Here is a 22,434-nt window from a genome sequence, read left to right on the forward strand (position 1 = left end):
CACAAATCAGAAAAAGTTGGGACAGTATGGAAATTGCAAATAATTAAAAAAAAAAAAAAAAAAGAGCAAAGCAGTGATTTCTTATTTTACTTTGACCCGTTTTTCATTGCAGACAGTATGAACCCAAGACATTTCATGTTTTGTCTGGTCAACTTCCTGCGTTTCAAACCTACAACACATTCTAAACAAAGTTGGGACGGGGTAAATTTAGGGCTACTAATGGAGATTAAACAATTAAAATCATGCGATTTGAAACAGGAGATTGTAATCATGATTTGGTATAAAAGTAGTATCCAGGAAAGGCCGAGTCTTTGAGAAGCAAAGATGGGCTGAGGATCAGTTTGTCAGCAAATGCATGAGAAAGTTATTTCAATGTTTATTTCATTTGGATATTCCACCCTATACAGTGCATAATATTAAATGACTCAAAGAATGTGGAGGAAATTTGGTGAATTTGGGCAAGGGCGCAAGCCTAAGCTGAATGCCTGTGATCTCCGATCCCTCAGATGGCACTGCATCAAAAATCATCCTTCATCTATAACTGATATAACCACATGGGTTTGGGATTACTTCTGCAAACCTTTGTCAACCACTACAATACAGAGTTACATCCACAAATGCCAGTTAAATCTTTACTGTGCAAAAAGGAAACCTTATGTTAACCGTGTCTAGAAGTGCCATCAACTTCTCTGGGCTCGGAGGAATCGCAGATGGACCATCATACAGTGGAAACGTGCAGTAAGATGAATTAGTATTCCCTGTCTTTTTTTTTTTTGGAAGGAATGGACCAAAGTTGAAAAGGACCATCCAGCCTGTTACCAACAAGAAGTCCAAAAGCCAGGGTCTGTCATGGTATGGGATTGTGTCAGTGCCCTTGGCAAAGGTAACCTGCACTTCTGTGATGGCAGCATTAATGCAGAAAAGTACACTGAGATTTTGGAGCAACATATGCTGCCTTCAAGACAACATCTTTTCCAAGACAATGCAAAATCACATTCTGCACACATTACAAAGGCATGGCTGCGGATAAAGAGGGTGCCTGTCCCCTCTGTCCCCAACAGAGAGCGAGTGGTGAATTTTGAAGTGAAAAATATGACAACCACCCTGGTTTTTTGGACACCTTAAAACCTGTTTGAAGGAAGAATCAGGGCTTGACATTAACTTTTAAATCCACTTGCCCTGGGGGGCAAGTGGGGATTAATTTCCACCCCCCCAATATTATCACTTTCCCCCCATCTTGCGAGTACTACTTTTTTTTTTTGGAAAACCATAGAATAGTTGTGAATTGCAACATAAAATTATCACAAATTGAGTTGAAGTTTGGTTATTGATTACTTTTTACTTGTAAAGGACAATAAGAATTTTATCCAAAATTAGTTTTTCCTGGCTTAGTTGATTTATTTTCATTTCATATGCATCTGTTGTAAAGTTTGGCGTGTTTGTGTAGAACTCTCTGACTGCAGGTTCATTAATCGGTAATGTAGAAATCATAAAACAGAAATCTATAACAAAGTTTGTATGAAGAAAACAGGGTGCCAAGACTTTTGAACAGTACTGTGTTTGAGAATATATCCCTTTTTTTTCTTAAAATACATCATCCACCTCTAGGTTTAAACACCCCCCCCGCGTGCTGCGTTATAACAGACAGGATAATGTTTGAGTTTAAAATTATTGTTTAGTGCAGGGGTCGGCAACCCTAGGCACGCGTGCCACAACTGGCACGCCGAGGAATTTCCAGTGGCACACTGACGATGATTCACAAACCTAATTATTCAACACATTAAAAATGTTCAAATGTCATCTTGAACTGTCATTTGCTGTAGCATGGCGAGCCTGCTCTTTTAGCATGACTACACAACAATATAGCGCCCCCCTCCCAGTGTTGCCAGATACTGCTGACGTTTTCCAGCCCAAAATATGTTCAAAACCTGCCAAAATGCACTTAAAACCACCCAATCTGGCAACACTTTCCCCTCCCCATATTTCTCACGAGACGGGCCCACTTGATGCAGCAGTTGCGCTAAGATGGCAAAGAAACCGACAGTTCGGGCTTTCCTCTCCTCGTGGACCAAAGAATATGGGTTCGTTTCTCAGAGGGACCGTGCTGTGTGCACGTTGTGTTTTGAAAGTGTTGTGTGTCGAACATCCAGTGTTAAACGTCATTTCGAGGCAAAGCACGAAAAGACTTTCAAAGATCAGGCAGATAGGGACGAATCAATCTCACGCGCAGTATGCAGGTATGGGAAGCAAGCCCACACTTTAAAAGTCTTTGCCTCAGCTAAAAACAATGCCACTGAAGTGAATGCAGTGAATTTCTCACTGCATAGCTAAACATGGAAAGCCATTCACAGACGGTGAATACATTAAGGAGGCCTTTCTCTCCGGTTCGGATAGTCTTTTTGAGGGGCTGCCAAATAAAGAGACAATAAAATCAAGAATAAAAGACAAGCCCGTATCAGCCAGAACTGTTGAGCGACGAATTGGTGAAATGGCAGAAAACGTAAGGGTGCAGCAAACAACTGGCATAAAAGATGCAGCGGTATTTAGCATTGCGCTTGACGAAAGCGTAGATGTGAATGATGTGGCACGTTTGGCAGTGATGGCAAGATATTGTGATGTGACTGAGAGAGGAGCTCTGCTGTTTAAAGCCAATGAATCCTGCTGGGCATCTTTACCCGAAAAGTTCAACTGTCTTCGCAATATCGCACTGGCTTTATTGTCAGTGTTTGGATCAACATATCTGTGTGAACAGATATTTTCACACATGAAGAATGTACTTTGCCTCTCCCGAAGTCGTCTGACAACGGGCCATTCGGAAGCATGCTTCCAACTCAAAGTGGCCAATTACCACCCCCCCTTTCTCGGAGCTAAGTAAGGTGGTGTTTACATTAGACCGTATCCGTCTCGTTTTCGTCGCGGATGCACTGTCCGTGCACATTAAAAAGCGGGGGAAACGACTCCACAGGCGGAACAACTTGAATCCGCCAGGGCCCACGTATTCAACCCAGTTCGTATCTGATCCGGTGCTGTGTAAACATTGAGGAACGAGGAAACGCTGTGCTGAGCTCTAGCTGACGTCGTCATTGGACAACGTCACTGTGACATCCACCTTCCTGATTCGCTGGCGTTGGGATCACACACACAGCAGCTCAGTCCCGAATCACTGCTCGTGCGCTTCACTCGCTCGCTCTGTGAGCTGCGCAGGGCCGGAGTGCGCACCCTCCAGAGGGCACTCGCTGTTCAGGGCGGAGTGATTTGGAGCGCAGGAGGAAGCGCTGAGCCGCACTGAGGTTTATTTACACATTTCAACTTATTTACCTCCTTCAGGCGCTTAAACTCAGTGAGAACATGAACATAACAGCCAGGTGTGTTTATCTGCTGGAGAAGGTGTTCGCTTGCCATCCTTCCACTTACAAGTGGTGAGTGACTTGTGCATGCCCGATATGCACTGGGATCATGTGACGTGCCGTCTAATTAGTCACGTGATTAGCGTATCCGTGTATTGGCGTTGCTGTGTGCACGCGAATCGTGTATTGGCGTTGCGGTGTGCACGCGAATCGTTTTAAAAACGTTAATCTGATGATCCGCTGATACAGTCTAATGTAAACACCACCTAAGGGGGAGCAGGGCCAGGGATCACATTGGCTGATAGACAAAACATTTATTTTGTAACAAGGCTACTTCAAATTTGCAGTTTATTGTTAAGCCACTTTATGTAGGCTACTTGTCAATGTTCTCTGACACTCATTAATTTTTTTCTGTAGTTTTATTATTCATCAGTTCCATTTCCATTAGGCTGCTACGTCTTTATTGTGAATAACTTGGGCCTGTTACCTACTGAAAGATTTTGGATGTTATTTTGTGAATTTGTATAAGCTGCTTACAATGTTGTTATCCAATGTGTGTGTGTGTGTGGGGGGGGGGGGGGGTGTCTTAAACCTTGTGTGTGAGGTTAATGGCATAAAACAAGTGCAATGGTGTTTTACATTTGCTCAATGCATTAAATATTCATATCCGTCTAAAATGTGTGGCGTCTAATTACACATAGTTAACAACACCTATTTGAATGGCACACTAACTAACAAGAAAATTTCTAATTGGCACTACATGGCAAAAAGGTTGCCGACCCCTGGTTTAGTGTGTTTTATACAGACCTGGCAACCTGCAACTGAATCAGTGCAGCCGGTCTGTCATGACGCAGCATGGGGTTTTGTTTTGTTTTTTACCTAGAGATGGATGATATAAAAAAAAAAACCCAATATATAAAAATATTTAGCACAAGGCTGTTCCTCTGATAACAGAAACAAAGCTCCAGCTCTCTCTGCTCTTAATCTGTTCTTTCAGGATTTATCACGCATGTCGCTCCTTATTGAGTTTTTTATGCCCAAGTTGTTTGAAACCAATCTGGGTTTTCTGTGTCAAATAAGGAAGCTGCTTCACCTGTAAGCAAATCAAACACTTTCATGACAGCGCTAACTCTAATGCGAGCAGAAAAAAATAAAATAAAACGAGATTCTTAAGCAAACTCTTCCATCCTCACTTCCGACTTTGTTTTTATAAAATGCATTGTATACAATTGTGGATTTCTCTGGAGTTTTCAGGCTTAGCTCCTCTCTTCGTATTCTTTAACCACTCATTTCCTTGTTATTCTTGAAGCATCTGCTTCTATTTTTCTTGATAGCGGGGAGACGGTTATGCCTTTTATCCATTTCTCTGTTTGAACAAGCAAAAACAGCGCAAAAATTAACCATACTGAAGACAGAAGACATGCCTTGTTTGCATGAAACGACGGTGTCTGTCTGACCCCAGCTGTAATTATCACGTGATGTGTAACATCATGCACAAGGGGTCTATAAAATAACTTGCAAATCAGTAAATGAAACAGAGACTAAGAAAACAGCCAAGATGTAATGGCAGATACGTAGTGAGGGATGCTTTTAGGAACTGAAATAAAAGATCAAAAAGCCTAATTTTTGTGGTGCTAGTTCGTAATATATGCTCATTCCAACTTGCCCAGTCGGGCATGTCAGGGACATATTCCACTTGCCCGAATGCATGTTTCACTTGCCCTGGGCAATCGGGCAGTCCTTAAATGTCAAGCCCTGAGAATGGGACAAAATAACACCTGAAACACCATCACTTGGTGTCTTCAGTCCCTAAACATATTTCAACATCAAGTGTTGTGAGAAGAATGGCAACATTACAAAATAACAATTGCTTCACCATCCCAACTTTTTTTGAAATGCATGTTTTTTTTTTTTTTGGGGGGTGGGGTGGGGTGGGGGGTGGTGGTAAAATTCATGAGGTAAAACATCAAATGTGCTGTTGTATTGTTTTGAGTGCCAGGCAGGTCAAAGATTATTTACAAACCCTTGTTTTCATTTTTAATTTCAACATATCGTCCCAACGTTTTCAGATTTGAGGTTATAGATGGATAGACAGATAGACAGACAGATGGGGGGGGTTTGTTGGAGGAGAGAGTTGGATCCTCCTGGAAGCATGCACACAAAATGCTCACACATTCACACTCGCCAAGGTACCAGAGACAAGAAGAGTACACATCTGCGCTAGTCTTTTTTTTTTAATAATAATAATACCACAGTTAGTTTCAGTCCAGTAGTTTGATTTCCTATAATCACGCTCAGACATTTCACTGTGTGGATCACTCCGCTCATCCGTGTTTGCCATGCAAAATTCCACTTCTTAATTCGAACCAGTGTTGGCTCAACAGTAGAGTCAGTGATATCAATGGGCAAACAAGACTCTTCAGAAATATATATTTTTACTTAAAATGTGAAAACCTGTTGGAGGAAGACAAGGGGAGAAAAAAAAGGGGGGGGGGCAGACACCAATTTACCCAGAAGCACCTTTGACGGGAACGTACAAAACACAAGTGAGCTAGTCAGTTAGCTGATGTGCTATAAAGTGAACATCGCTTCTTCTGGAGCTTTTTCTGCTAACAGAGCAAAAATAAACAGAACATTTGGCCATAGTGTCTGAAATGTCAGTTATTCTAAATTCATTTCTCGTTTATAAGTGGATCGGTGTGACCAAATTTAAGCAAAATTGCACTTGCGGTCTTGAAGTTATAGTGAATACTGGCACCGCTGTAATTACCGACTGCACTCACCCTGCATGCTCATGCCTCCAGCTGCCTATAAACACACTCTCCCATGTGCGATTTGCCTGACTGATAAACCTCTATCATCATCTAAAATCTAACAGAACTGGTGATTTTGAACATTGTGGTAAGTAGCGAATCTCAGTATTTTATTGCACCCATTCATCTGCTTGTTCTCCATTTAAAATACGAGACTTTGGTTTCATTTTTCATTTACTTCACCCTGGTGGACAAGTTCATTTGCACACGAGTATGATGATAGACAGCTATGTTCACAAATAGTTTGGCTCTTTTTTTATGCATTGTCATACTATATCTTTTTATGCATGGTCCTAAGTGAATTGTAAAACTCTACAGAAATTAATTTAAATGACAATCATACTTTCCACAAGCGGAACTTCACTTAAAACAATCTACAAAGACGTTGCGACTGTGCAAGCTGTAGATTTACAGAAAAGCGATGAGTAGTAGTCATGCTTATTAATGAAACCAGAAAAGGGATGAACAGCCTGTTTATTCACTGCCTTTACTGTGTTACACTTACAGCTGGCTCAGCTTCATCTGTCCCCAGAACACAGGGGCAGGGTTGGTTTGACACCACAAGTTTGGGTTTGGTACGGTATGGTATCTGGCATGGTAGAATGGCAACGGTACTCGTTTGGTACCAATGCGATCAATCAAATATTCATACAAACTCATGAAATTAATACAAATCAAGAGTTGTATTGGTTAAACACTGCATTAAATGTGTGAAAATATTGACTTCCTGCTTGTGTCTATCTATCTGTCTGTGATAGATGGATGGATTTATAGATGGATTTATAACTCTATATTCACACCAAAAACACAGCGAGTGTGTCAACATTCGCTCTGGCTGCCCTGCCAAAGATGCTGGTAAGTTTGTGGACACTCGGACACTGATGAAATAGGTGGCTAGAAAGTCGTTCAGAAAGCTTCGTCTTGAAAACTTCATTTAAAATGGCTGCAAAGCCAACACACGTTAACCGGTACATCTTAATAAAATAATTTTAAAAATTTAAATAATTAAAATTTTTCAAAATTAACAATACCATTAGAGACCAGGTAAACTTTTTTTTTGCCTTGTTAGGGTCTAAAAGGATTTTTAAAAAGTATTCTTTAGAGCTGAGCACTTCTAAATTCTGATTGGTTGCCGTCGAACTGCATCATAGCTCATTACCATAAAGTCACCCGGACTTCAACTTGATTCTGACACTCCCACTGCTCAAGACGCACTGCCAACGATTCTGCCACCAAGAGATGCTGTCTCACAGAGAAAATGACTGACTTTTGGTCGTTTTGACACCCTCACTGCATTTGACATGAACGTAGGGTTAGTAGGCTAATTTTACAAAACACATGATTATTTCTATATCCTCATTATTCTTTCGCTCATTAATTCATTAAGGAGAACACTGCTAAGTCAGCTAAGGCTACATCCACACTCATACATTTTAGTTTTCAAACGAAAATCTCAAGCAGCTAAAATGCTCGTCTGCACAATCAAAATTCATCTCTGTCCATAACACACCTGAAAATACATATCACATGACCGTTCACATACACTTGGCATGCACGGACCAGCGTAAACAGCTGATGCAGTTTGTTTTGTTCCGGAAAAGGGTCACGCGACAGAAGCGTGACGAATCACGGAAGGATTCAGTCACGACGCGAATGTGGATGTCTGCATCATCGTTTCCAAATGTCTCCATTTTTACCCGTCTACACTAAAACACTACATGGAATTTTCACACTAAAACGAGACCAGCTGCATTTCCGAAAGTCTCCGTTTTTGAGGCCCAAAAACTCTGGAGTAGTGTGGATGCCATGCATAAACATGGCAAAAGTGATGCTTTTAACACTAAAATGGTATTAATGTGGACGTAGCCTCAGATGACAAACAGCAGCCTTAGTGCCATCATCACAGTAGCTGGCTGCCAGCTCGCCCCATGGAACATCAGGTCGGCTAAACTTACATTACAAGCTGGCGAGCCTGTCAGCTACATCCAGGACAGGAAATATTGTGAATACACATGGACAAAAGGTCAATACCCATCCTTTAAACAAGCTTATTTTCATCAATTTATTTGTGTGGTCATCATGTGCACTTTCCATTCCTGGAATACTTTGTACCAATTGGAATGTGCAGTATGTGCATTAAAGGTTTCATTAGATTAAACATATTGCCTCCTCCCACCATACATGACCTGAGGCACCGTTTGCACAAAGGTGTAGAAGGGGACTCCGCCTCGCTGCCATCACTTGTCCTAAAAGAAAAATAATCACCATATATTATATGGACACGAGTGTTTTACTGTGAGACATAACTCTCCATATGACACCCGTGAGGAAATAGATTAATTGCTTTGATAAATTTGGGTACTTTGTTTGTGAACGTGTCTACATAATAAAATAGGTACCCTATGGGTACATGTGGTGGCTACTTATAAATAAAATTGTTTTCTGATACCATGTCCATACAGTAAATATAGCATACATATTTACTCTACGAGGCAGTAGCCACAAAAATGAAGCGTAATCCAAAAATGAACAATTTAAAAGTCACAGAAGTAAAATATACCAAGTGTCTGTACTTTATATTATCCTACTCTTACAGTTTTCTAAACTGAAACCTCCAAACCGAGGCTGACATACACACGCTGTCGCCATTACCGAAACTCTTATTTCCCGGAAAAGGCCCAGCGCTAGAGCTCAGTGGTCTCAATACGCTTTTCGACAACTTCCCATAACAATTCGGAAGTGCGTCACACCTACATCACACATGGGACCACTGGCTGAAGAAGGCACGAAAAAGGGGCCAATCTGGAGTATACGAGTATTTTAAAATAGGAACGCACTTTACCTCGGTAATAAGCATAAACATGTCGGAAAGCGATTTCTTTAGTCCATTTATTTCAAATGGTCAACCGAACTGTACACACTCTGTGGCCATTTTAATAGGAACACCTGTATGCGTCTGCGCAACGCACGATTGTTACACTCATTCTTACAACACAATGATATAGTAGCTCCTGCCTCTATGAGGCAGTAGCCACAAAAAAGAAAATCACACATTGGCTTGAAGATATGAAGTTTATCTTCTCATGTTTCATATGAAATACACTACAGATCTGACTGACATTTCCTGATATTTCACTCTGATGACGTCACTCCCAGCGTTTTTCCCACTGACTTAAGGTGCGTTGTCAAAATGGCAAACCAGTTCAAAATTTAAATTCTTTTGATTAACTTGCTTTTTTTTTTGGTGGATGCGTCCATATAACAAAGAACATTACATGGTGGCACAAAGATATGAAGTTTATTGTCTCATGCTGAAAATATTCTCACTTGTTCGCGTCGCTCATGATACACATATTCACCAATTTATATCTTCATGCAACCGTGTAATATCCTCAATATATATATCACAGCTCGAAATTCGCGGTGGTCCGGTTGCCCGAGGCGACTTCATTTGTCATTTGGCGGGTAATTCCTGTCACTAGCCAGCCGGGCTGGCTAGGTGAAAATAAAAAACATATGAAGCAAAGATTCAGACACACCGTCAACTAAAGCCGCCACATATTAAGCGTGTGCCGTGTCTGTGTTAATCGATGTGTTTATCAGCAGGACGGAAGATACCGAAGAATTCCGAATCATATCGTGTACGAGTCAGGCTGTCAGTTTTTTCACTACTGTGCATGCATATAACGCATCTCGTTGAATATCACGGTAATCACATGTAGTATTGGACCAGGTGGGTGGAGCACAGAAGCACGGCAGGCCAGAACTGAGTTCTCAATGAACTATTTATTGCTAGCTTTTCAGCCTTTTATCACTTCCCAGCCCCACGCGCGCACCCACGCGCACATGTGTTCTGGTTGGAGAGAGAGAGCTCCCTTTCTCTGCTCTCCTCTCCTTTTAAAGGGCGCAGTCACTGGAGAAGACACACAAACACAGGTTAATCCCCATCAGGTGCAAGGATTCCACCACTTACCTTCCCTGACTCCGCCCTCCATTTACAGACCGCCGCTTGGCCACGCCCCCACTGCCACATCACGTTATCAAATTGAATAGATGTGGCCACATTATCACCCATTTAAACACGTGTTTTTGTTGTTGTTTACATCTATATCTGCCAAAGCTACGTTGCGATCTGGAATTTTCTGAAAGGTATACAGAAACCGCCAGAGATGGGGACAAAGCGACCTCGGTCTGAAGAGGAGAAACAACAAAGGACTTATAAGCAAATGTGGGAGCAGGGTAGGCCTTGGCTGCGATACGATTTTTATGGAATAATTAATTTTTTTCAAGTTGATTCCTAGTCAATATGAAGCTCCTAATGCTTTCTCTCTCATAAATGGTTAAATACAGAAAGCATATTGGACATATTTTGGGTGCTATAGTCATGATTTGTTTTCAATACTCATACACCAAGTTGCCAAGTTTTCCAATATATTATTATTTGTTGATATTATATTATGGTGCTCTGTGTTGTTCTCATTTATGTGTTTAACAACAGTATCAAAATACTCAGGTCTTGAAATAAATGCACATTAGTCATGAACAATGGTAACTACTCTCTTTTGCGTTATTTTTGACAGAAGTAAAATTCATACATGAACAAATTTTGGCTAGTGGAAGGTAGGGATGTTAACCGATGACCGTTTGACCGGTGGTTGACCGAATCAACGTCAACCGGTTAATTTTTTTTGGTTGTCGGTTAAAAAAAAAAAAATCAATCGTTTTGAAGCTGCCGATTTTGGAGCGGAGAACCTGAGAATTCTGTGTTGTAAACGCTTGTGGCATGTCATGCGGTGTAAGGACGACAGCTGACAAATCAGAAACACCCATTCAGTCATGTCCTGCCCTCCCGCCCCAGTTGAAGACAGCTGACAAATCAGAAACACCCGTTCAGTCATGTCCCGCCCTCCTGCCCCAGTTGAAAACAGCTGCCACTCAGCGAGAGAAAAGTGTAGACACAGGCTTTTTAGCTTACAAATTACTATTCTGTTTTTTTTTTTTTATTATTATTAGAAGGCACATCGAGTTTAGTCCTGCCTTGGCCAGTGCATTCTGAAAGTATGTTTCGGTCTGTAGCCAACAATGCATGTTATTGCAGATCATCTCTCCACACAAACTAAAGGCGCAGATGCCGACTTTTTCACGGCTGAATCGTGCAGATCCGATTTTTTTTTAAGGGGGGGCGTTGGAGTGTCTGAATAATTTCATCAGAGTAAATTCTGTATTAAAATTACTAAATAAGCAAATGCCGTTGAAATTATTCAGACACTCCAACGCCCCCCCCCCCCCAAAAAAATCGGATCTGCACGATTCAGCCGTGAAAAAGGCGGCATCCGCCAAAAGGCGCGCCGTTTGCATCCCTGTTTAAACTCATAGGTTAACCGACTTTAACCAGCTAATGAGGCTCGGTGGTCGGTCAAGATTTTTTTTAGTTTTCGCCATCCCTAGTGGAAGGTAACTAGTCCGGCTGACTGGTGAAAAAAATATGAATTTCTAGGCCTGTATATATAAAAACTCAGAGAGCCTTGTTTCTTGACAAGTTTCAGCAATCTAGCATCACTAGTTGCTGAATCCATAGCATTTTCCCAAACTTAGCTGGATAAGTCGAGGCAGTGTAGCAGGTCACTAATCAGAGGGAGACGACTGTTAGTGTTAAGACTTGCATCATGAGCTGCCGGCTTAGTTTTAAAGGGAGGGCGAAAGAGTGAACTCAAAGGCGCTTTTCAAAGTACAGTGAAAGAATCAAAATGCAGTAACGTTAACTACCAAAATATGTGAAGTGATGACACTGCATTGTTGCAAATATCAAATTTACTGGTAACTGGAGCAATCCTACCAAGGGGTTCCCAAACTTTTGGGCACACAACCCCACATGGACATTAACAACCTTCTGCAATTGCAAGCCTTCACCAACCAGCTTTTTGAATTCAGGTTTAATGATATACAATTACTGCAACACTGTGCCAGTAACATATGTAATGTTTAGCATACGTGATTAAAAAAATTAAAAGGAATATTGCCTGCACTGATTCTCCAGTCTACTGGGAAGTGTTGCGTCATTCTAAGAAAATAATCCACACCGGGGTGGTGTGATACGGCCCAACGCAAAGCAGCCGGATTTATGCGTGAAGCGCGATTTTGTGTACATATACAGAAGCAGCATCATTATTCTTCACACACTTGTTGCATATCTTATGTATATGACGGAGGCAACATTTCCCAGCCTGGTATTCCAACTGCAGCTGCAAAATAGTGAGCAGTTTAATCGCAGGTTGAAATTAAACACAGACCAGTGCCGTCTCCATTTAAATCTTTCTGCTGTTGTCATGGGCTGCGTCTCAAAATCGAAAACTCTGACCTTATATTCACAAGCAGTGTGGGAAAAGGCAGACATTTACCAGTATTGTTCGCATTTGTCCATCTGTATTTCAAAAGCATTGGACCAGACGGCCCATGAAAAATTGTAAAGATATGGGTCTAATCTACTTCCAAATGTTACGCTGGGCACATTATGTGTGACACATTATGCCAGACACATTATGCCATAACACGGCCTGTGAAACAGGGGCCCCCACAGGCGCGACTTTAAAAATTCATAATTCCACGTTTTATTAGGCTATCCCTAATTGTTGGAAACAAATGCATTGCTATGTTGTGGAAAAGTGATAACCCACCTACTGTCTCAATGTGGCTTAAGGAAGTTGCATCATACATTAGTCTGGCTAACGCAACTTCAAAGCTCTGCGAGCACTGGTTTGGCAAAGATATTAAGCCCAACCGTTTCCCAAAGCGTGTGGTTGACCCGCCTCCCTGAAATGCCTCAGTTTGCTACTGGTCGAAGCCAGAAAAGGCTGTGATGAAGCTTAAACCAATCACATCACTCTTTCCTCTGACGCATGTGACGCGACGGAAACTGCTTGAGTAACAGGAAGAAGATAAATACCTCCAGGGCTGCTCTTTGCTCCGTTTTCAATGAGAACTTCCCGTTGAATGCTTTCAATACAGCATCTACCGCTGTGTCAAAGGCTTGCCGCTGCTCCATGTTCGTAATGTTTCTAGTGAATGAAGCGCTTCCGGCATAGATTCTGTAAACAATCTATGGCTTCCGGTCGCAGTTCTACTACGTCACTGCCTTGAACACGCCTCTACCCAGGGCCGTTGGAGATGCTCAAAGTTGATTGGCTCCCGATTTTTCGGGAGCTTGGAAGAGCTGGAGATAGCTTGCCTTGCCAGACTAAGTTCGCAACAGCCCCCGTGTTGCGTCACACTTAGGATGGGCGGGCCCAGGCTAATCATACATGGCCTCTGAAAAAATTATGTTCAATGTGAAAAAGAAACCCCATCTCTTTGACAAATGCTGGAGTGACTTTAAAATGTACCTGGATAACTTTTCACAGTTAACTAGTTGAGTTCTGCCAATGATGTGGCGGTGGTCGTTGGTTGTAGCACACCTGTAGGAGTAGCTGCGCTTCTCCATTGCCAATGTCATGTCCTGTGCTGCACGTAATTTGCTGTGCTTTGTATTTTCTTTATCTTATGGTTTTAATTTATTTTCTTTATTATTTAACTAATGTATTTAGTTATCATTTAATTGATTATTATTCCTTTTTTATCTATTTTTATTTATTTTCTTTAGGGATGAAGGCAAGAGTTGGCCTACGGGGTCTTGCTTGGGAGGGAGGTGGGTCTGGGTGGAATTTGAAGCTCTACTGCTGTTAATGATGCTGTGAACTGTATATGAAAAATTTTAATAAATAAAATTGTTTAAAAAAAATTTCATAATTCGGCTACCCAAAAAGTCCCAACCCCACCAAACTTTATAGGCACGTCCCTCTCCCCAAGACCTTTCGAATGAGACCAGGCACGGCCTGATCCAACCCGACATCAGGAGTGAGCGTGGATCGCGGAAAGCTTTAGCACGAGCCCTTGCTCCAGCCGCTCTTGTGCGCAGGGATTTTAAAAAAATAATAAAAAATCATAACTCGGCCACCGATGGTCCTAGCCCCGCCAAAATGTACAGGCACCTCCCTCTCCCCAAGCCCCTTCAAACCAGCCCAGGCACGGCCTGGTACGACCCCGCCTTGGCCCGTTATCCGCTCCCAAAACTCCCATGCTTGTGCTGCTCGCTTAAAACTTTAAGTCATGGCTCGAGCCAGCCTTTAAAAACTCAGAACTCAGCTACTCAAAGTCCTAGCCCTGCCAAACTTTACAGGCACCTCCCTCTCCCCGAGTGTCACACAAAATAAGACAATAATAATGCACTCAGTATTCACTGTTGTTTTTATTGTACGATGCAGCTGAACTGGTGTTTTTGGTTTGATAGTATCTGATCCAGTCAGTTGATTATGGAGTTCAGTTTACATGAAACTTTGCAGTACAGTATTAGGTTAGGTGCCAAACTGCCAATCAATGGTTGTGTGCAATTTTTTAAAATTCATAATAAGAATGACAGTTATAGTCATGTGCTTTGTAGGATGTAGATTTATATTTTCTTCTATTTTCTAAGTTCGAGTCCAGCAGATTTTAATTTGAATGCCAAATGATATTACCATGTCTAGTTTTGAGTCATTTTAAAAGTCATTTTGTTACAAATTACTTGGAATTTCGTACTCAAAATTTTAACTCTATGTAAGAATAGTTGTGTTGTTAATTACTAAATTTCTTATAGACCTATTATAAACATAGTATAAAAATAGTCATTGTTGACATAATGGTTCATGAGTGTTATTACAGCACCTATATATGAGTCCCAGTAAATTGTAACCAACTGGAACATCCTTGCCCCCCCCAATACTTATTTCTAGACGTGGAACTGATCAGTATGTACTACTGTTTTCTTGGGTATAACTTTAAGCATGTTTTTATTGTAAGTTATATTCAATTTGTAGTGTAATTAGCAACTAATGTCTAGTGTAATTTGGTCTTTGAAGATCACAAAAATGTGCCTGGAAATAGATGAGAAGCCATCTCCAGGCATCTAAAGCCCTTCAGCGACCCTTGGCCACATTGTTCTGGGCCTTTGGCCCGTCATTCAGACAAGCGGACATCATTTCAGACTTGTCTGTCCTGTGACAGTCTGCTTAAAATTCCTTATTTCCCATACTGGGCGGCACGGTGGCGTAGTGGTTAGCGCTGTTGCCTCACAGCAAGAAGGTCTGGGTTTGAGCCCCGTGGCCGGAGAGGGCCTTTCTGTGCGGAGTTTGCATGTTCTCCCCGTGGGTTTCCTCCGGGTGCTCCGGTTTCCCCCACAGTCCAAAGACATGCAGGTTAGGTTAACTGGTGACTAAATTGACCGTAGGTGTGAGTGTGAATGGTTGTCTGTGTCTATCAGTGCGTTTACATGCACATCCAAATCGAGCTACTGTCGGTAATCGAGCTAAGGGTCCCAGCAGGGGTGCCAGAGAAATCCAATCCTACATGCAGACAAGGAAATCGAGCTATTGTGTGAGGTACATTGTGCACCCGAGCCACAGGTGGCGCTACACGCCCCATCGTGTTGGTACACTTCCGGTTGTCGTCATGAAGAAGAGCTATTCAAGAGTATAAACAAAGTTATCAGTTCCGTGTTCACAAGAAGAACGACGACAAGGACAGCAACCAGGGCTTAATTTGAGCCCGAACATGACGGAACAAGATCCGTAACCTCCGTTGTCGGATCCGGCAGCTATTTTCATTTCATTCTGTGTTCCGGCAACTATTTAAATGGATCAGATCACCTCCGTGACCATCACAAAGGGAAAAAAAAATCAAACAATAAATTAAATAAGTAAATAAAAATTTGTTTAGTGTTCGGTTTTGATTTTGATATCTGTTGTTGATTTCTCTCCTATGACATCCACAAAATCTATGCGAAAGGGGAAGAGGGAGGGACATGGGGTGTATACTTCCGCTCAATAGAACACCGGGTTTTTTGTAGCCGTTAGCTTGCGCTGTGGAAAAAATGGCAAAAAAACAAGAAAGCTTACTAAAATTTTTTAAATGAATTCTCCAACTTGTTTTGTAAACCTTTTATTTCTTAACTATTACTTGAATTGATTGCACTTATGTTTGCTGGCACTGCTTTTAAATTATTCTCTTTTTTGGGCTTTTTCCACCTTTATTGGATAGGACAATGTAGAGACAGGAAAAAAACAGGGAGGGCTCGGAAAATGACCGCAGGTTGGAATCGAACCCGGGTCCCCGGATTTATGGTATGGCGCCTTATCCACCTGAGCCACGAAGTCCTGCTGGCACTGCTTTTAAATACCCTACTTAAATCCTTAAAATGAGACATTTAACTCATGTCTTGTGCGATCTGATCTCCAATGGTGAAATAAACCGGTTGTGATATGAGTACAGTCTTATTTTAGAAGATAAATTTAATATATAATTTAACATATAGCCTAATAAAAATAATATTTTATAACACATCACGACATATTACTGTCTGTAACTGTTTGTCACTAAAGCGTTTTCTAAGATCATAATGTCTGATATTTTTTTTTTTACACACACAATAGGCGTGTGTGCGCAAAGTTATAGTAAACCACCCCCCGCCTTTTTTTTTTTTTTTTTTTTGAGTCGCCGGACCCACCCACCTCCTGCGTTCCAGGACCTCCCACTTCACAAATTAAGCACTGACAGCAACATCGATATATATATATATTCAACTCCTTAAGCTGAACGAGCATGAACTCTATCTCCTCATTGCTCCAGAAGTGCACGTTTCTACTACTGTTGTCATGCCGACCGAGGCTGTTGTGTTTCCTGCTTGTGGTCTCGTCACTCCCGGAAGGGGCAGTGCTGAAGTAAGTAGCTCAACTACGTAGCTCGATAGGGTTTACATGCACCAAGTAGCTCGGCTACAATCGCATAATCTAGGTCGCGTAGCTCGATTACGAGAAATCCAGTTCGGTTCGATTTCAGCCGAGCTAAGGTGTTTCCATGGCATTTAGAACTTTGATTTCAGTCGAGTTACAGTAGAAATTCGATTTTCTCTATGTGCATGTAAACGCACTGAGTGTGTCAGCCCTGTGATGACCTGGCGACTTGTCCAGGGTGTACCCCGCCTTTCGCCCGTAGTCAGCTGGGATAGGCTCCAGCTTGCCTGCGACCCTGTAGAACAGGATAAAGCAGCTAGAGACGATATGATATTTCCCACACTGCACAAGTATTTACAATTTTTGAAAATCCAGAAACCTGCCATGCAAAACATTTTTTGGTAGGTTTGAAGGTGACATACAAAATTTTGTTTTTAATTCAAGCACTAACTTTAATCGGAAAACCAGTTACTCAGTACTCAATAACTGTAAAATAGTACACAAGTGTGTGATTTGAAACCCAATGCTAGTTTGCTTTAAGGCAGTAGATGGATGGCGTGAACATGTGTCTTTTTTTTTTGCTGAACTGCACTTGTGCAGCATGTCAGGATGTTAGGAGAGTGAAAAAGACAATTCATTTAATAGTCATGGCCTGTCTGAATGTGACTCCCACTAACATGTCAAAATCCATCTGCAATATTTTTTTAATATTAATCTATCAAATAACGAAATGAAAGGAGGAAATGATGTTCTCTTGCAACCCTATTTATAAGTAAGCTGACCCCGAGTTTGGGAAATCCTGCCATCATCCATGATTCATTGACCTGGTTGGAATCCTTTTATCAAAATGAAGCATCACTCCACAGATCACCGCATTATGCTAATAGAGCAGCAGCTACAATTATTGACAGTCCATAATTATTGACACCTTTTCAGATTTACCAATTAAAAAAAAATAAATTTTTTTACAAAGGTGAGTCTCAGGCTACGTTTACATTACGTCGAATCAGCGGATCATCAGATTAACGTTCTTAAAATGATTCGCGTTTACACTAAAACCGTTAGCCGTGCACACAGCAACACCAATACGCGGATACGCTCGGCTCCGCAGGCATCCTGCGCTCCAAATCACTCCACCCTGAACAGCGAGTGCCCTCTGGAGGGTGCGCACTCCGGCCCTGCGCAGCTCACAGAGTGCGCGAGTGAAGTGAACAAGCCACGATTCGGGACTGAGCCGCTGTGTGTGTGATCCCAGCGCATATCACTTATTACTTGCAAGTGGAAGGATGGCAAGCCTAAAGACAATCATAACTACACAGTGGGCAGTATTTGCATCAATATTTGCAGTATTTTCATACTTTTATACTCTTTAATGAAAGGTGATACAAGGCGGAAGTCCGCGCCGTTTTTCAGCAGTCGCGTCACATGACCAACGCCAGCGAATCAGGAAGGTGGATGTCACAGTGACGTTGTCCAATGAGACGCCAGCTAGAGCTCAGCACAGCGTATTCGCGTATTCTGAATGTTTACACAGCACCGGAGCTGATACGATCTAGATTGAATACGTGGACGCTGGCGGATTCCCGTTTCCCCGCTTTTCTAGGGGGGTTAATGTAAACGGACAGTGCATCCGCGAAGAAAACGAGACAGATACGGTCTAGTGTAAACGTAGCCTCAGTTACAACAGTTATTGGTTAATCAATCAACCAGAAGACCCCCTACCCTTTGATCTTGTTGTCTGATGACACAGCTCGGTACCAGAGACGGATTTTTTTTCACGATCAGTAATTTGAGGGAAACCCGGACGTTATCATCACAGGTAAGCATGGTGAAAAGCTCATGGACATGTTTTTACTTATCAAATTCACCGAAATTTCATGATGTCCTTGTCAAAACCTACTTTATTTCTTACCCTTTCATTTGACAGTCACCATTTTGTATCTAAACGTGCGTTTGAGAAGTCACGTGAGGTATCAATCACTTTCACCGGTGTCTACCATTATCGACACCCTGTGGAATTAAGTAACATTTACAACTGTTATGGATCAATCTTTGTGTAACATTGCTGAAGTAAATCAAGTACTTTAAAAAAAATAATTGCTATGATTTATAATTTTTTTCCCCTGATTCATAACAGAATGGAATGCTTATAGAGTATTTGGAATCCTATTGCAATAAATAGAATTAGACCAGAATTAAATTCCTAGCATATAAAAAAAATTACATGCTTGAAATATTCAGTTTTTTCCATTCTGTTCAGAATTTTTTATTTTTTTTGCAGTTTGTTGTAAATATCTACCACATATCAGCAGACATTTTATATTTTTTTGCAGTTTGTTGTAAATATCTACCACATATCAGCAGACATTTTATATTTTGGTTTGAGAATGATAAGCGACCCTTGACCTGGATTTTCATGTGGTTACAATGTCAATTACCTGTTGAGATTTATTGTTAAACTATAAAACTAGAAATTAATACAAACAACGACCAATGATTAACAAAACGTGATCTACGAAAATACTTAGAAAGTGGAACAAAAAGATTTTCGGACACAGGTTCAACATTATCAGTTCATTTGTTTACAAACAGAATTACTTCCTCATTTACGTAAGCACCGACATGGATATATTTACATAAAAAGATTTTGTACTAAATATAAAGTCTATGTAAAACAACTTTTAAATAAAACTATGGTTTTGTTAACTTAATGCCACATACCGATTATTGTTTTATAATCAATCATCTCGGTGTCAATAATTGTGGAACGGTATCACGTGATCTGATACGCCAAGTAACCTGGAACCAACTCGTTCCCCCCCAGTGGAAGTTTGAGTAATTATTTATGCACAATTTACGTATTGAAAGTCTTTTCTACTTTTGCAATGGCCAAAAGATCATTAAGGTGTCGATAACTGTAGCCGCCGCTCCATTTCTCTCTCTCTCACACACACCTAGTGAAGGACTCCAGCTGAACTCGACTCCACGGGTTTAAACAGAAAGAAGCTCCAACTATCGGAGAGCTACTTCACATCACCTTAACTGCTCTACAGAACTACAAAACTTAGCTGAAGTATAATAAACTTGCAGAAGTACAACTTACAGAACTATAAATACAAAAACTGTACACAAGCAAGTTAATTAAACAAAACAAAACGACTATCCAGATAGTGTTAACCAGCAAAGTGCGGACTAAGCTAACAGGACAGCAGTGAGTAGGCCTAACTTCCACTCCAGGTCGCTGAACACATTTAAAAAATAAAAACGAGAACTAACTCTCTTAGCCGTAAATTTGCTAAAGCGCTCTCCTGCAGCAAAACATTAAACCTAAATCTGCTTCGAACAGGAAAAGTTAGCATGCAGAGCTGCGAGTTCTCCAGCTCAGTTAACATGCTAGCAGCTGTCCCACATTTCCACTCTCACAGCTTCCCCGCTTTAAAATGGAGGACACTGCGTGTGTCAGAACACCACACACAAGGAAATAACGAAACTTCACTCGGACGTAACATTTCCAATCCCTTTCCCTGATCACTTCAATTAATCAACTAATGCTAACGCTAGCACAGCTACTGGTTTAGCCGAGATCACTTTACTTTTCACGGCGTGGATTAGCTGCTAAACGCTAAAGCGACTGCGCTCATCAACAGACACACAACGGATTCTCGGTGTTGAGTTTCTTTCTTTTTAAGTACTATTATAATGAAGCGTTAACACTCTTCACTGTTAATTTCACTTACCACAGCTCACACTCCACCACGCCGGTCTCGCTGTTAGTTTAGTTTATAAATCTACTATGGAGCGGGTTTTTTTTTTTTTTAGGCTTCAGGCCTTCAGCTCCTCGCCAGAGCACAAACAGGATGTGACGTCACATCAACGTCAACAACAATAAAAACATCCCCCATTTTCTCACGGTTTCACTATTACTCCGTTTTATTTTCTTCATATTTAACTCGGTTGATTTGAGTGGTATTGAGGTTAATGCACCCCATATGCTGTAACTGCTTAAATTAATTTTTAAACATGTATTTTTACATTATTAATGAGGCCTGAGTCACCAAGCAGGGTTGATATAATCAGGGTTTCAAGGGAAACATGAAATGCTGTATGTGTGGACAGAAAGAGTTGAACATTCAGCTGAAGTAGCCACTTTATCCTGGTCAGGGTCGTGGTGGAGCCATCACATGGCATCACGCACAAAAACATTCACACCTAGAGGCATTTTATAATCAGTTTGTGAAGATTCTCAGTCATCCAGGTCATGGTAAACTCGTACTGTGGGTGGTAAAAGAGAGCAACTGGACTTGCTTGAAGATTCTTGAAGACGTTTCACCTCTCATCCGAAAGGCTTCTTCAGTTCTGTCTGACTGGTAGGGAGCATCAGGTCACTGATTCTTGGGATTCTGGATAAAACAGGTTTTAATTTTGAAAATAAAAAGTTACTTAAATTACAAAATCTAAAAGATATATCATTATAGGACAAGGCCTTGGCTGTTCAGCAATGTACCGGTACAAGCTCCTCATTTTGTATTTTTTTCATAAAATAGGCATTTTTTCAGCTATTACTTTGTTTTTGTCAACACCGTCAGACACAATAAAAAAGCAAATTATTTTGTATATATTTGGTCTAATATGTATTTAGAGTTTTTAAATAATTGTCTGGCATTCTTAGCACACATACACTTAAGTTGAATATTCACTTTTATTAAATTTTTATACACTTTCACGTGGACTCCTTTAAAGATCTAATATTATACAATATTTACTTTCAGCCTCAGGAGACAAAGTAATGTTTTTTTATTTAACAAACTTATTTTTGCATTAAAAGAGACTATTACTTTCATAACTCAACAGCAGTGAAGAAACATGTAAGCATATTCATTTAAAGCAAATAAAACTCCCTGTGACGATGGTGACTTTAGAACTGACGGTGGTGACAGTGGCCTCATTACAACATATAATTCCAAATTTCAATTCCAAAGTCAATGGCTTTTTGCTTAACAACTTTATTTAACTATTTGGTCCAAAAAAAACAAAAAAAACAATCCTGAGCAATGTAATAACATTTTTTTAAGGAATATAGGCCTAAGGTACAATTAAGCAATATAATTTTTAAAAGTACTCCATCCCCATATCATCAAATATCAAATCATCATAGTAAGAAATAATGTTATTACCAGTGGGAATAATGTACAATGCATCACTAACATCTTAAACTGTCATCTAGTGCCCCCTACTCATAAAATAATACATTAGATTCTTCTGTAAACTGGACTGTAAACTGTATTGGATGTGAACAGATAACAAAACAAAAACAAACTATATTTGTTATTAACTAAAAACTAAAAAATAATTATTGTGAGCAAACATTCAATAAGAAATTCTGTGTAAATACCACAAAACACTGGGCTGTCTGGGGGAGTTTCTGGGTGATCTGAGACCTTTCTCTTACTGTACGTTCTCTTGATACTTGGTGCC

At 40.8% G+C, this 22,434-nt stretch overlaps 1 protein-coding gene across 1 annotated transcript in view; it reads right to left on the bottom strand.

The window, feature by feature from the left end:
• The window catches only part of akt2 (v-akt murine thymoma viral oncogene homolog 2), a 62,090-nt gene extending 41,283 nt beyond the window's left edge, over nt 1-20,807 (bottom strand). Inside the window, exon 1 of the mRNA XM_060923544.1 lies at nt 20,697-20,807. The gene's annotated coding sequence lies outside the window, so the exon portion shown is untranslated. The remainder of the gene's footprint in view (nt 1-20,696) is intronic.
• Nucleotides 20,808-22,434: the final 1,627 nt, after the last annotated feature.

Source organism: Neoarius graeffei, chromosome 6, assembly GCF_027579695.1.
Source record: "Neoarius graeffei isolate fNeoGra1 chromosome 6, fNeoGra1.pri, whole genome shotgun sequence".
NCBI lineage: Eukaryota > Metazoa > Chordata > Actinopteri > Siluriformes > Ariidae > Neoarius > Neoarius graeffei.